The sequence below is a fragment of the Lithobates pipiens genome, unplaced genomic scaffold, assembly GCF_037356315.1.
Source record: "Lithobates pipiens isolate NorthernLeopardFrog02 unplaced genomic scaffold, aLitPip1_a1.2 Scaffold_18, whole genome shotgun sequence".
Lineage (NCBI taxonomy): Eukaryota > Metazoa > Chordata > Amphibia > Anura > Ranidae > Lithobates > Lithobates pipiens.
In genome coordinates this window covers 192,545,196-192,562,565 of record NW_027507758.1, presented here as the reverse complement: position 1 = coordinate 192,562,565, position 17,370 = coordinate 192,545,196, and positions in this window count along the sequence as shown.

Sequence of the window (17,370 nt, the reverse complement as noted above, 5' to 3'; positions counted from 1 at the left end):
TACTGCAGCTCCATGCCTGTATTTGTATGAGAACACCGGCAATTGTATTCAGGTAAGCTTTAGGTGCACACTGTGCAAAAGACACTAAAAGAAAATACTGCAGCACCCTACCTGTATTTGTACGAGAACACCGGCAATTGTGGAGAACACTCGCAATTGTATTTAGGTAAAACTTTAGGTGCACACTGTGAAAAGACACTAAAACAAAATACTGCAGCACCCTACCTGTATTTGTACGAGAACACCGGCAATTGTGGAGAACACTCACAATTGTATTTAGGTAAAACTTTAGGTGCACACTGTTCAAAGGACAATAAAACAAAATACTGCAGCTCCCTGCCTGTATTTGTATGAGAATGCCGGCAATTGTATTCAGGTAAGCTTTAGGTGCACACTGTGCAAAGGACACTAAAAGAAAATACTGCAGCACCCTACCTGTATTTGTACGAGAACACCGGCAATTGTATTCAACTAAAGCTTTAGGTTCACACTGTGCAAAGGACACTAAAACAAAATACTGCAGCTCCCTGCTTGTATTTGTATGAGAATTCCGGCAATTGTATTCAGGTAAGCTTTAGGTGCATACTGTGCAAAGGACACTAAAAGAAAATACTGCCGCTCCTTGCCTGTATTTGTACGAGAACACCGGCAATTGTGGAGAACACCAAAACTTGTATTCAGGTAAAGCTTTAGATGCACACTGTGCAAAGGAAACTAAATCAAAATACTACAGCTCCCTGCCTGTATTTGTACGAGAACACTGACAATTGTATTCAGGTAAAGCTTTAGCTGCACACTGTGCAAAGGACACTAAAACAAAATACTGCAGCTCCCTGCCTGCATTTGTACAAGAATGCTGGCAATTGTATTTAGGTAAAGCTTTAGGTGCAGACTATGCAAAGGACACTAAAACAAAATACTGCAGCTCCCTGCCTGTATTTGTATGAGAACGTCGGCAATTGTATTTAGGTGCACACTGTGCAAGGGACTCTAAAAGAAAATACTGCAGCTCCCTGCATGTATTTGTACGAGAACACTGGCAATTGTATTTAGGTGCACACTGTGCAAAAGACACTACAACAAAATACTGCAGCTCCCTGCCTATATTTGTATGAGAATGCCGGCAATTGTATTCAGGTAAGCTTTAGGTGCACACTCTGAAAGGGACACTAAAAGAAAATACTGCAGCTCCCTGCATGTATTTGTACGAGAACACCGTCAATTGTATTCAGGTAAAGCTTTAGGTGCACACTGTGCAAAGGACACTAAAAGAAAATACTGCAGCCCCCGGCCTGTATTTGTGTGAGAATGCCAGCAATTGTATTCAACTAAAGCTTTAGGTTCACACTGTGCAAAGGACACTAAAAGAAAATACTGCAGCTCCCTGCCTGTATTTGTATGAGAACGCCAGCAATTGTATTCAGTTAACACTTTAGGTGCACACTGTGCAAAGGACACTGAAACAAAATACTGCAGCTCCCTGCCTGTATTTGTATGAGAACACCAACAATTGTATTTAGGTCCAAACTTTGCAAAGGACACTAAAAGAAAATACTGCAGCTCCCTGCCTGTATTTGTACGAAAACACCGGCAATTGTGGAGAACACCAGCAATTGTATTTAGGTAAGCTTTAGGTGCACACTGTGAAAAGGACTCTAAAAGAAAATTCTGCAGTAGTGATGGCCGAACGGTTCGCCCGGCGGTCGTTTCGCGGCGAATTTCCGACTTTCGCCGTCCGCGGGTTCGAACGCCTTTTTCCGTCGTTCGCCCCGGCGGACTTACGTGTTTAATGTATACAAGAACTTTAACCTTTCGTGACACGTTTATCATGTGTTACAGGACAACCAATTGAGACATGACAGCTCATGGACACTTGGACATTCCCCCTAACCTATAAATACACCCGATCCGGTGGCCATTTTACATTCTTTCTTCTGTCACTGTAGGGAAAGGATCCTGTGTGGAGTAGGGACAGAGAAAACGCTAGCTATTTGGTACACAAAAGTTCTTTTCAGGACTGGTATAGGTGTTAGGTCAGCAGCCTGAGTTTCTTTTGTCAGTTTAGATAAAGGGACAGAGCGCTGTATGCTGCTATTTTAGGGACAGCTCAGCCAGATTAGTCTTTCTTCATCATCATCATCATCATCATCATTAGCTGTTACTATCAGGTCCACAAAAGAGCTGTTCCAGCTAATCGTTCCAGCCTACTCTTTTTTGCCAATTTGTATAGGGACAGGCAGGAAGCAGTGTGTCAGGCAGTGAGGATAATTTTAAAGACTTGCTGTTACTATTAGTTCCACAAAGGTTCTTTTCAGGACTGGTATCAGTGGTACGGTAATAGGCTTGTACACGTATAATATTCTTTCTTCCAAATATAGAAAGAATATTATACTTGACTGCTGCCCTTCTGCTGCAGTCTGCTAATCATTCACAACTCACTTGTTCCACAAAGCTCTTTATCAGGACTGGTAACTTGGTCTGTCTAGGGTGCTACGGTACATAGGCTTGGGTGCGGTACAGTCTGCTGTTCTGTAAGGACCGCTATCGGTCCACAATACATAGGGTTGCCGTGCACTACTGCTGACCGCTGCCCTATACTGCAGCAGTCCTTCATTGGTATAGGGACTGACGTACAGTCTGCTAATCACTAACACACAACCTGCTTGGTCCACAAAAGTTCTTATAAGGACTGGTAACTTGGTATAGGGTGCTACGGTACATAGGCCTGAGTGCGTTACAGTCTGCTGTTCTGTAAGGACCGCTATCGGTCCACAATACATAGGGTTGCCGTGCACTACTGCTGACCGCTGCCCTATACTGCAGCAGTCCTTCATTGGTATAGGGACTGACGTACAGTCTGCTAATCACTAACACACAACCTGCTTGGTCCACAAAAGTTCTTATAAGGACTGGTAACTTGGTATAGGGTGCTACGGTACATAGGCCTGAGTGCGTTACAGTCTGCTGTTCTGTAAGGACCGCTATCGGTCCACAATACATAGGGTTGCCGTGCACTACTGCTGACCGCTGCCCTATACTGCAGCAGTCCTTCAGCGGTATAGGGACTGACGCACAGTCTGCTAAACACTAACACACAACCTGCTTGGTCCACAAAAGTTTTTATAAGGACTGGTAACTTGGTATAGGGTGCTACGGTACATAGGCCTGAGTGCAGTACAGTCTGCTGTTCTGTAAGGACCGCTATCGGTCCACAATACATAGGGTTGCCGTGCACTACTGCTGACCGCTGCCCTATACTGCAGCAGTCCTTCATTGGTATAGGGACTGACGTACAGTCTGCTAATCACTAACACACAACCTGCTTGGTCCACAAAAGTTCTTATAAGGACTGGTAACTTGGTATAGGGTGCTACGGTACATAGGCCTGAGTGCGTTACAGTCTGCTGTTCTGTAAGGACCGCTATCGGTCCACAATACATAGGGTTGCCGTGCACTACTGCTGACCGCTGCCCTATACTGCAGCAGTCCTTCATTGGTATAGGGACTGACGTACAGTCTGCTAATCACTAACACACAACCTGCTTGGTCCACAAAAGTTCTTATAAGGACTGGTAACTTGGTATAGGGTGCTACGGTACATAGGCCTGAGTGCGTTACAGTCTGCTGTTCTGTAAGGACCGCTATCGGTCCACAATACATAGGGTTGCCGTGCACTACTGCTGACCGCTGCCCTATACTGCAGCAGTCCTTCAGCGGTATAGGGACTGACGCACAGTCTGCTAAACACTAACACACAACCTGCTTGGTCCACAAAAGTTTTTATAAGGACTGGTAACTTGGTATAGGGTGCTACGGTACATAGGCCTGAGTGCAGTACAGTCTGCTGTTCTGTAAGGACCGCTATCGGTCCACAATACATAGGGTTGCCGTGCACTACTGCTGACCGCTGCCCTATACTGCAGCAGTCCTTCATTGGTATAGGGACTGACGTACAGTCTGCTAATCACTAACACACAACCTGCTTGGTCCACAAAAGTTCTTATAAGGACTGGTAACTTGGTATAGGGTGCTACGGTACATAGGCCTGAGTGCGTTACAGTCTGCTGTTCTGTAAGGACCGCTATCGGTCCACAATACATAGGGTTGCCGTGCACTACTGCTGACCGCTGCCCTATACTGCAGCAGTCCTTCATTGGTATAGGGACTGACGTACAGTCTGCTAATCACTAACACACAACCTGCTTGGTCCACAAAAGTTCTTATAAGGACTGGTAACTTGGTATAGGGTGCTACGGTACATAGGCCTGAGTGCGTTACAGTCTGCTGTTCTGTAAGGACCGCTATCGGTCCACAATACATAGGGTTGCCGTGCACTACTGCTGACCGCTGCCCTATACTGCAGCAGTCCTTCAGCGGTATAGGGACTGACGCACAGTCTGCTAAACACTAACACACAACCTGCTTGGTCCACAAAAGTTTTTATAAGGACTGGTAACTTGGTATAGGGTGCTACGGTACATAGGCCTGAGTGCAGTACAGTCTGCTGTTCTGTAAGGACCGCTATCGGTCCACAATACATAGGGTTGCCGTGCACTACTGCTGACCGCTGCCCTATACTGCAGCAGTCCTTCATTGGTATAGGGACTGACGTACAGTCTGCTAATCACTAACACACAACCTGCTTGGTCCACAAAAGTTCTTATAAGGACTGGTAACTTGGTATAGGGTGCTACGGTACATAGGCCTGAGTGCGTTACAGTCTGCTGTTCTGTAAGGACCGCTATCGGTCCACAATACATAGGGTTGCCGTGCACTACTGCTGACCGCTGCCCTATACTGCAGCAGTCCTTCATTGGTATAGGGACTGACGTACAGTCTGCTAATCACTAACACACAACCTGCTTGGTCCACAAAAGTTCTTATAAGGACTGGTAACTTGGTATAGGGTGCTACGGTACATAGGCCTGAGTGCGTTACAGTCTGCTGTTCTGTAAGGACCGCTATCGGTCCACAATACATAGGGTTGCCGTGCACTACTGCTGACCGCTGCCCTATACTGCAGCAGTCCTTCAGCGGTATAGGGACTGACGCACAGTCTGCTAAACACTAACACACAACCTGCTTGGTCCACAAAAGTTTTTATAAGGACTGGTAACTTGGTATAGGGTGCTACGGTACATAGGCCTGAGTGCAGTACAGTCTGCTGTTCTGTAAGGACCGCTATCGGTCCACAATACATAGGGTTGCCGTGCACTACTGCTGACCGCTGCCCTATACTGCAGCAGTCCTTCATTGGTATAGGGACTGACGTACAGTCTGCTAATCACTAACACACAACCTGCTTGGTCCACAAAAGTTCTTATAAGGACTGGTAACTTGGTATAGGGTGCTACGGTACATAGGCCTGAGTGCGTTACAGTCTGCTGTTCTGTAAGGACCGCTATCGGTCCACAATACATAGGGTTGCCGTGCACTACTGCTGACCGCTGCCCTATACTGCAGCAGTCCTTCATTGGTATAGGGACTGACGTACAGTCTGCTAATCACTAACACACAACCTGCTTGGTCCACAAAAGTTCTTATAAGGACTGGTAACTTGGTATAGGGTGCTACGGTACATAGGCCTGAGTGCGTTACAGTCTGCTGTTCTGTAAGGACCGCTATCGGTCCACAATACATAGGGTTGCCGTGCACTACTGCTGACCGCTGCCCTATACTGCAGCAGTCCTTCATTGGTATAGGGACTGACGTACAGTCTGCTAATCACTAACACACAACCTGCTTGTTCCACAAAAGTTCTTATAAGGACTGGTAACTTGGTATAGGGTGCTACGGTACATAGGCCTGAGTGCGTTACAGTCTGCTGTTCTGTAAGGACCGCTATCGGTCCACAATACATAGGGTTGCCGTGCACTACTGCTGACCGCTGCCCTATACTGCAGCAGTCCTTCATTGGTATAGGGACTGACGTACAGTCTGCTAATCACTAACACACAACCTGCTTGTTCCACAAAAGTTCTTATAAGGACTGGTAACTTGGTATAGGGTGCTACGGTACATAGGCTTGAGTGCGGTACAGTCTGCTGTTCTGTAAGGACCGCTATCGGTCCACAATAGATAGGGTTGACGTGCACCACTGCTGACCGCTGCCCTATACTGCAGCAGTCCTTCAGCGGTATAGGGACTGACGTACAGTCTGCTAAACACTAATACACAACCTGCTTGGTCCACAAAAGTTCTTATAAGGACTGGTAACTTGGTATAGGGTGCTACGGTACATAGGCTTGAGTGCGGTACAGTCTGCTGTTCTGTAAGGACCGCTATAGGTCCACAATAGATAGGGTTGACGTGCACCACTGCTGACCGCTGCCCTATACTGCAGCAGTCCTTCAGCGGTATAGGGACTGACGTACAGTCTGCTAAACACTAATACACAACCTGCTTGGTCCACAAAAGTTCTTATAAGGACTGGTAACTTGGTATAGGGTGCTACGGTACATAGGCTTGAGTGCGGTACAGTCTGCTGTTCTGTAAGGACCGCTATAGGTCCACAATAGATAGGGTTGACGTGCACCACTGCTGACCGCTCACCTATACTGCAGCAGTCCTTCAGCGGTATAGGGACTAAGAGTTTTGTCACAGGGTCATTTAAAAAATGACATGCAGAGGAAGAGGCAGGCCCTTCCGCAGGGGTGGTAGGGGTAGGGCAGGAGCAACAGGCTTGAGCCAAAGTGGGAAGTTGCAGAAGGTGCGTTCAATTACTTTAAAGGATGCACCAGACTTGGTTGAGTGGCTCGCTCAGCCTTACTCTTCTGCACCCTCCTCATCCTCTCGATCTGCACCCTCTTCTTCACTCTCTGCTATGTGCACCCCCAAAGACACTACCACCAACAACACGACCACCACCACCACCACCACATACCTTCCGCTTGAGTCACTGGAATTATTTTCCGATCCATATCAAGAGGACATTTCTGATGCGCAGCCACTCTTGGTATTGGATCAGGAAGAGGAGGTAGCAACAAGCGCTACTCAGCAGTCTGACGCCAGTACCCAGATCAGCCCAAGGAGGAGGTTGGTCCCCGGTGTTGCTGCCTACTCTACTTATAGCGGTGGGGAAGGTGACGTTGATGATGACGTGTCTAGTGATGTCACGTGGGTGCCCACAAGAGAGGAAGAGGAGGGGAGTTCAGAGGGAGATATGGACCAGCAGATAGGGAGGAGAAGCAGCAATGACTTACATTGCACAGCAGGGACAAAGCAGACTGCAAATGTATCAGGAGCGAGTCATCGACCATGTACGGTCACATCTGGCGCTCCCAGGACACCGGCACATGGCTCCGCAGTGTGGGCTTTTTTTAACGTGTCCGCTGCTGACAATAGCGTTGCCATCTGCAATCTTTGCAGTCAACGCGTTAGTCGCGGTAAGCCCAATACTCACCTAGGGACGACCGCCTTAAGAAGGCACATGAGCAGCCATCACCGAGCCCAGTGGGAGCAACGGAACACACAAAGCCACACTGCAGGCTCTCACCGTCCAGCCTCGTCTTCTACTTCTCCTTCTCCTCTCTCCTCACAATTGTCCTCCACTCCACCTTCCATCACGCCAAGCTCACATTTTTCTGCAAAAAGGCAGGCTTCCGTGGGCCTAATGTTTGAGCGTAAAAAAATGATGACGCCGGATAACCCTCTTGCCCAACGGTTGGCGGCTGGCTTGTCAGAACTCATAGCCCGCCAACTACTGCCATATAAACTGGTGGACTCGGAGGCCTTTCGCAAATTTGTGGCCATTGGAACACCACAATGGAAGGTCCCAGGAAGGAAGTATTTCTCAGAGAAGGGCATCCCAGAGCTATATGGCCATGTTCAGCGGCAAGTGAATGTATCTCTGGCACACAGTGTCGGTGCCAAGATACATCTGACCACAGACACGTGGTCTAGCAAACACGGGCAGGGAAGGTATATCAGTTTTACTGCCCACTGGGTGAACCTTCTGACGGCCGTCAAGCATGTAACCCGTGGCACCCGTGTAGATTTGGTTTTACCGCCACGGATTGCATGCAGGCCTGACTCTTCTTCTCCTCCTCCTACTCCATCCTCCTCCCTCTCCTCCTCAGCTGCCTCCTCCTTTTCCGCTGCTAGCGTCTCTTCCACTGCACCGCCCAAGCTCCCCAGAACCTATTCCACATGCCAGGTGAGACGTTGCCATGCCGTGCTGCGTCTGTTGTGCCTGGAAGCAAAGAGCCACACTGGCCCGGCACTCCTTTCAGCTTTGCGTTCACAGGCAGATGAGTGGCTAACACCGCTCAATTTGACAGTTGGTAAAGTGGTGTGTGACAACGGTGCCAATCTGCTTAGCGCATTGAAACAGGGCAAAATCACGCACGTGCCGTGCATGGCACACGTCTTAAACTTGGTCGTGCAGCGATTCCTTGTCAAATACCCTGGGGTCCAGGACATCTTGCGGCAGGCAAGGAAAATCTCGGCCCATTTCAGAAGATCTTACACGGCCATGGCTCGCCTTGCTGACATTCAGCGGCGACACCATCTGCCGGTCAGACGTCTTATTTGCGATTGCCCGACGCGATGGAACTCAACCTTCTATATGCTTGATAGGCTGCTCCAGCAGAAACGTGCAGTTAACGTCTACCTGTATGAACTCTGCGAAAGAAACGGTTCTGGGGAGCTGGGTTTTTTTTCACCGCGCCAGTGGCTGCTCATGCGCGACACATGCAGACTTCTGCGGCCATTTGAGGAGATCACCAAACTGGTCAGTCGCAGCCATGGCGCCATCAGTGACATGGTACCTTATGCCTTCTTTCTGGAGCGTGCATTGCGTCGTGTCATTGATCAGGCTGTGGAGGAGCAGGAGCGGGAAGATGAGGAAGTCGCAATGCTGGATGAATTCCCAGGGGGGGCTACTCTATCTGAGACAAGTCAACAACAGGAGTCTGATGAGGAGTCAGAGGAGGATGGTGCCGGGGCGGATGAGCAGGAGCAAGAAGAGCATGCTTTAAACCTTTCTGGGATCCCTGTTGTGCGAGGATGGGGAGAGGAGAATGAAGAGGACGACATTATCCTGGATGATGAGCAGGAGCCAGGCCACCACACCGCTTCCACTTTAGTGCAAATGGGGGCCTTCATGCTCCAGTGTTTTAATAGGGACCCCCGTATAAAAAGCATGAGGGTCAAGGACCAGTACTGGGTGGCAACGTACTTAGACCCCCGGTACAAACACAAAATGGCGGAAATGTTACCGCCGTCGCAGAGGGCTGTCAGAATGCAGCACTTCCAGGCCTTGCTTCGAGAAATGCTGCATTCTGCTTTTGCGTGCGCTGGCAGAGGAGCAATTCCCACTCCCAGAGAAGGATTTGCGGGTACCAATCCAACAGCGCCTGCAAGAAGAGGCCGGTTTGAAGATGTGTTGGTGACTTCGGATATGAGGTCATTCTTTCAGCCGACCCATCGACAGGTGTCATCCGGATCCAGCATCAGGGAACGCCTAGACCGTCAGGTGTCCGACTACATTGGGTTAACGGCCGATGTGGACGCTCTGAGGAGTGATGAACCCCTAGACTACTGGGTGGGCAGGCTTGACCTCTGGCCAGAGCTTGCCCAATTTGCAATCGAACTGTTGGCTTGCCCCTCATCCAGTGTCCTGTCCGAAAGGACGTTCAGCGCAGCAGGGGGGATTGTGACCGATAAGCGTACTCGCCTAGCTCACCACAGTGTTAACTACCTCACATTTCTAAAAATGAATGAGGCATGGATCTCGGAGGAATTCAACACATGTGATCAGTAGACCATGTATATGTCTATAAACAATTTTTGGAATCAAGCACACAGACCTTCTTAATTCATTTGGCTCACTTCCCTGACCCAAAAAAGCACACCGTACTATATGCCCCTACCCTCCTCTTTGAAGAGGTTGAGCGGTGTCATATTTCTACTGGGGCTGCTTATTATGAGGGGTTCCCACCATCCCTGTGCTGTGCTGACTTCCTCCTGGGTGTTCTTATTATGAGGGGCTCCCACCATCCCTGTGCTGTGCTGACTTCCTCCTGGGGGTTCTTATTATGAGGGGATCACACCATCCCTGTGCTGTGCTGACTTCCTCCTGGGGCTGCTTACGGTGCTGCTGTCAGCGCTGTATGTCACGGAGCTGCTGTCAGCGCTGTATGTCACGGAGCTGCTGTCAGCGCTGTATGTCACGGAGCTGCTGTCAGCGCTGTATGTCACGGAGCTGCTGTCAGCGCTGTATGTCACGGAGCTGCTGTCAGCGCTGTATGTCACGGAGCTGCTGTCAGCGCTGTATGTCACGGAGCTGCTGTCAGCGCTGTATGTCACGGAGCTGCTGTCAGCGCTGTATGTCACGGAGCTGCTGTCAGCGCTGTATGTCACGGAGCTGCTGTCAGCGCTGTATGTCACGGAGCTGCTGTCAGCGCTGTATGTCACGGTGCTGCTGTCAGCGCTGTATGTCACGGAGCTGCTGTCAGCGCTGTATGTCACGGAGCTGCTGTCAGCGCTGTATGTCACGGAGCTGCTGTCAGCGCTGTATGTCACGGAGCTGCTGTCAGCGCTGTATGTCACGGAGCTGCTGTCAGCGCTGTATGTCACGGTGCTGCTGTCAGCGCTGTATGTCACGGAGCTGCTGTCAGCGCTGTATGTCACGGAGCTGCTGTCAGCGCTGTATGTCACGGAGCTGCTGTCAGCGCTGTATGTCACGGAGCTGCTGTCAGCGCTGTATGTCACGGAGCTGCTGTCAGCGCTGTATGTCACGGTGCTGATGTCAGTGCTCTGTATTACGGTGCTGCTGTCAGTGCTCTGTATCTCCTGCACCCTCTTGTTTGCCTACCCTGGTCCCTGACCTTCCCTCTCCTCCATTGCCTTCATTAGCTCCATAGTCCTGAATTGTCAGAACAATTTCCCAAATAAAAAAAAAATGCTTGTAGTTATCGATCCCAAATTCACCTCATACATGTATTATGCTATTGTCCAGGTGGTGGGACTACGTGCTACCCCCTAATAATTACCCCGTGGCCGCAAATTCGACCTAAAGGTTTGCGAAATTCGCCTCCCATTGAAGTCAATGGAGCCCGCGGCGAACGGTCGTTTTCGCGAACGTTTGTGCCCGTTCGCGTTTCGCGTTCGCGAAACGTCCCGTCGGAAGTTCGTCCATCACTATTCTGCAGCTCCCTGCCTGTATTTGTACGAGAACACTGGCAATTACATTCAGGTAAGGCTTTAGGGGCACACTGTGCAAAGGATACTAAAACAAAATATTGCAGCTCCCTCCCTGTATTTTTACGAGAACACCGGCAATTGTAGAGAACACTGACACTTGTATTCAGGTAAAGCTTTAGGTGCACACTGTGCAAAGCACACTAAAACAAAATACTGCAGCTCCCTGCCTGTATTTGTACGAGAACACCAGCAATCGTATTCAGGTAATGTTTTAGGGGCACACTGTGCAAAGGATACTAAAACAAAATACTGCAGCTCCATGCCTGTAGTTTTACGAGAACACCGGCAATTGTGGAGAACACTCGCAATTGTATTCAGGTAAAGCTTTAGGTTCACACTGTGCAAAGGACACTAAAACAAAATACTGCAGCTCCCTGCCTGTATTTGTATGAGAACACCGGCAATTGTATTCAGGTAAGTTATAAGGTGCACACTGTGCAAAGGACACTAAAAGAAAATACTGCAGCTCCTTGCCTGTATTTGTACGAGAACACCGGCAATTGTGAAGAACACCGGCAATTGTAGTTAGGTAAAGCTTTAGGTGCACACTGTGCAAATTACACTAAAACAAAATACTACAACTCGCTGCCTGTATTTGTATGAGAATGCCATCAATTGTATTTAGGTCCAAACTGTGCAAAGGACACTAAAAGAAAATACTGCAGCTCCCTGCCTGTAGTTGTACAAAAACACCGGCAATTGTGGAGAACATCGGCAATTGTATTCAGGTAAGCTTCAGGTGCACACTGTGAAAAGGACACTAAAAGAAAATACTGCAGCTCCCTGCCTGAATTTGTACGAGAACACCGGCAATTGTATTCAGGTAATGCTTTAGGGGCACACTGTGCAAAGGATACTAAAACAAAATACTGCAGCTCCATGCCTGTATTTGTATGAGAACACCGGCAATTGTATTCAGATAAGCTTTAGGTGCACACTGTGCAAAGGACACTAAAAGAAAATACTGCAGCACCCTACCTGTATTTGTACGAGAACACCGGCAATTGTGGAGAACACTCGCAATTGTATTTAGGTAAAACTTTAGGTGCACACTGTGAAAAGACACTAAAACAAAATACTGCAGCACCCTACCTGTATTTGTACGAGAACACCGGCAATTGTGGAGAACACTCACAATTGTATTTAGGTAAAACTTTAGGTGCACACTGTTCAAAGGACACTAAAACAAAATACTGCAGCTCCCTGCCTGTATTTGTATGAGAACGCCAGCAATTGTATTCAGTTAACGCTTTAGGTGCACACTGTGCAAAGGACACTAAAACAAAATACTGCAGCTCCCTGCCTGTATTTGTATGAGAACGCCGGCAATTATATTTAGGTCCACACTGTGCAAAGGACACTAAAAGAAAATACTGAAGCTCCCTGCCTGTATTTGTACGAGAACACTGGCAATTGTGGAGAACACCAGCAATTGTATTTAGGCAAGCTTTAGGTGCACACTGTGAAAAGGACACTAAAAGAAAATACTGCAGCTCCCTGCCTGTATTTGTACGAGAACACCGGCAATTGTATTCAGGTAATGCTTAAGGGGCACACTGTGCAAAGGATACTCAAACAAAATACTGCAGCTCCCTCCCTGTATTTTTACGAGAACAACGGCAATTGTAGAGAACACTGACAATTGTATTCAGGTAAAGCTTTAGGTGCACACTGTGCAAAGGACACTAAAACAAAATACTGCAGCTCCCTGCCTGTATTTGTATGAGAATGCCGGCAACTGTATTCAGGTAAGCTATAAGGTGCACACTGTGCAAAGGACACTAAAAGAAAATACTGTAGCTCCCTGCCTGTATTTGTACAAGAACACCGGCAATTGTGAAGAACACGGGCAATTGTAGTTAGGTAAAGCTTTAGGTGAACACTGTGCAAAGGACACTAAAACAAAATACTACAGCTCGCTGTCTGTATTTGTATGAGAACGCCAGCAATTGTATTCAGGTAACGCTTTAGGTGCACACTGTGCAATGGACACTAAAACAAAATAATGCAGCTCCCTGCCTGTATTTGTATGAGAACGCTAACAATTGTATTTAGGTCCAAAATTTGCAAAGGACACTAAAAGAAAATACTGCAGCTCCCTGCCTGTATTTGTACGAAAACACCGGCAATTGTGGAGAACACCGGCAATTGTATTCAGAAAAGCTTTAGGTGCACACTGTGAAAAGGACACTAAAGGAAAATATTGCAGCTCCCTGCCTGTATTTGTACGAAAACACCGGCAATTGTATTCAGGTAATGCTTTAGGGGCACATTGTGCAAAGGATACTAAAACAAAATACTGCAGCTCCATGCCTATAGTTTTACGAGAACACCGGCAATTGTTTAGAGCACTCGCAATTGTATTCAGGTAAAACTTTAGGTTCACACTGTGCAAAGGACACTAAAACAAAATACTGCAGCTCCCTGCCTGTATTTGTATGAGAACGCCAGCAATTGTATTCAGTTAACGCTTTAGGTGCACACTGTGCAAAGGACACTAAAATAAAATACTACAGCTCACTGCCTGTATTTGTATGAGAACGCCAGCAATTGTATTCAGGTAAGCTTTAGGTGCACACTGTGAAAAGGACACTAAAGGAAAATACTGCAGCTCCCTGCCTGTATTTGTACGAAAACACCGGCAATTGTATTCAGGTAATGCTTTAGGGGCACATTGTGCAAAGGATACTAAAACAAAATACTGCAGCTCCATGCCTATAGTTTTACGAGAACACCGGCAATTGTTTAGAACACTCGCAATTGTATTCAGGTAAAACTTTAGGTTCACACTGTGCAAAGGACACTAAAACAAAATACTGCAGCTCCCTGCCTGTATTTGTATGAGAACGCCAGCAATTGTATTCAGTTAACGCTTTAGGTGCACACTGTGCAAAGGACACTAAAACAAAATACTACAGCTCACTGCCTGTATTTGTATGAGAACGCCAGCAATTGTATTCAGGTAACGCTTTAGGTGCACACTGTGCAAAGGACACTAAAACAAAATAATGCAGCTCCCTGCCTGTATTTGTATGAGAACGCTGGCAATCGTATTTAGGTCCAAACTGTGCAAAGGACACTAAAAGAAAATACTGCAGCTCCCTGCCTGTATTTTTACGAAAACACCGGCAATTGTGGAGAACACCGGCAATTGTATTCAGGTAAGCTTTAGGTGCACACTGTGAAAAGGGCACTAAAAGAAAATACTGCAGCTCCCTGCCTGTATTTGTACGAGAACACCGGCAATTGTTTTCAGGTAATGCTTTAGGGGCACACTGTGCAAAGGATACTAAAACAAAATACTGCAGCTCCATGCCTGTAGTTTTATGAGAACACCGGCAATTGTGGAGAACACTCGCAATTGTATTTAGGTAAAACTTTAGGTGCACACTGTGCAAAAGACACTAAAACAAAATACTGCAACTCCCTGCCTGTATTTGTATGAGAACACCGGCAATTGTGAAGAACACCGGCAATTGTAGTCTGGTAAAGGTTTAGTTGCACACTGTGCAAAGGACACTAAAACAAAATTTTGCAGCTTCCTTCCTGTATTTGTATGAGAACGCCGGCAATTGTATTCAGGTAAGCTTTAGGTGCACACTGTGCAAAGGACACTAAAAGAAAATACTGCAGCACCCTGCCTGTATTTGTACGAGAACACCGGCAATTGTATTCAACTAAAGCTTTAGGTTCACACTGTGCAAAGGACACTAAAACAAAATACTGCAGCTCCCTGCCTGTATTTGTATGAGAACGCCAGCAATTGTATTCAGTTAACGCTTTAGGTGTACACTGTGCAAAGGATACTAAAACAAAATACTGCAGCTTCCTGCCTGTATTTGTATGAGAACGCCGGCAATTGTATTTAGGTCCAAACTGTGCAAAGGACACTAAAAGAAAATACTGCAGCTCCCTTCCTGTATTTGTACGAGAACACGGGCAATTGTAGTTAGGTAAAGCTTTAGGTGCACACTGTGCAAAGAACACTAAAACAAAATACTACAGCTCGCTGCCTGTATTTGTATGAGAACACCAGCAATTGTATTCAGGTAACGCTTTAGGTGCACACTGTGCAATGGACACTAAAACAAAATAATGCAGCTCCCTGCCTGTATTGGTATGAGAACGCCGGCAATTGTATTTAGGTCCAAACTGTGCAAAGGACACTAAAGCAAAATACTGCAGCTCCCTGCCTGTATTTGTACGAAAGCACCGGCAATTGTGGAGAACACCGGCAATTGTATTCAGGTAAGCTTTAGGTGCACACTGTGAAAAGGGCACTAAAAGAAAATACTGCAGCTCCCTGCTGTATTTGTACGAGAACACCGGCAATTGTATTCAGGTAATGCTTTAGGGGCACACTGTGCAAAGGATACTAAAACAAAATACTGCAGCTCCATGCCTGTAGTTTTACGAGAACACCGGCAATTGTGGAGAACACTCGCAATTGTATTCAGGTAAAACTTTAGGTGCACACTGTGCAAAGGACACTAAAACAAAATATTGCAGCTCCCTGCCTGTATTTGTATGGAAACGCCGGCAATTGTATTCAGGTAAGCTTTAGGTGCACACTGTGCAAAGGACACTAAAAGAAAATACTGCAGCACCCTGCCTGTATTTGTACGAGAACACCGGCAATTGTATTCAACTAAAGCTTTAGGTTCACACTGTGCAAAGGACACTAAAACAAAATACTGCAGCTCCCTGCCTGTATTTGTATGAGAACGCCAGCAATTGTATTCAGTTAACGCTTTAGGTGTACACTGTGCAAAGGACATTAAAACAAAATACTGCGTCTCCCTGCCTGTATTTGCATGAGAACGCTGGCAATTGTATTTAGGTCCACACTGTGCAAAGGACACTAAAACAAAATACTACAGCTCGCTGCCTGTATTTGTATGAGAATGCCAGCAATTGTATTCAGGTAACGCTTTAGGTGCACACTGTGCAATGGACACTAAAACAAAATAATGCAGCTCCCTGCCTGTATTGGTATGAGAACGCCGGCAATTGTATTTAGGTCCAAACTGTGCAAAGGACACTAAAACAAAATACTGCAGCTCCCTGCCTGTATTTGTATGAGAACGCTGGCAATTGTATTCAGGTAAGCTATAAGGTGCACACTGTGCCAAGGACACTAAAATAAAATACTGCAGCTCCCTGCCTGTATTTGTTCGAGAACACTGGCAATTGTGAAGAACACTGGCAATTGTAGTTAGATAAAGCTTTAGGTGCACACTGTGCAAAGGACACTAAAACAAAATACTACAGCTCGCTGCCTGTATTTGCATGAGAACGCCAGCAATTGTATTCAGGTAACGCTTTAGGTGCACACTGTGCAATGGACACTAAAACAAAATAATGCAGCTCCCTGCCTGTATTGGTATGAGAACGCCGGCAATTGTATTTAGGTCCAAACTGTGCAAAGGACACTAAAACAAAATACTGCAGCTCCCTGCCTGTATTTGTATGAGAACGCTGGCAATTGTATTCAGGTAAGCTATAAGGTGCACACTGTGCCAAGGACACTAAAATAAAATACTGCAGCTCCCTGCCTGTATTTGTTCCAGAACACTGGCAATTGTGAAGAACACTGGCAATTGTAGTTAGATAAAGCTTTAGGTGCACACTGTGCAAAGGACACTAAAACAAAATACTACAGCTCGCTGCCTGTATTTGTATGAGAACGCCAGCAATTGTATTCAGGTAACGCTTTAGGTGCACACTGTGCAAAGGACACTAAATCTAAATAATGCAGCTCCCTGCCTGTATTTGTATGAGAATGCCGGCAATTGTATTTAGGTCCAAACTGTGCAAAGGACACTAAAAGAAAATACTGCAGCTCCCTGCCTGTATTTGTACGAAAACACCGGCAATTGTGGAGAACACCGGCAATTGTATTCAGGTAAGCTTTAGGTGCACACTGTGAAAAGGACACTAAAAGAAAATACTGCAGCTCCCTGCCTGTATTTGTAAGAGAACACCGGCAATTGTATTCAGGTAATGCTTTAGGGGCACACTGTGCAAAGGATACTAAAACAAAATACTGCAGCTCCATGCCTGTAATTTTACGAGAACACCGGCAATTGTGGAGAACACTCGCAATTTTATTCAGGTAAAACTTTAGGTGCACACTGTGCAAAAGACACTAAAACAAAATACTGC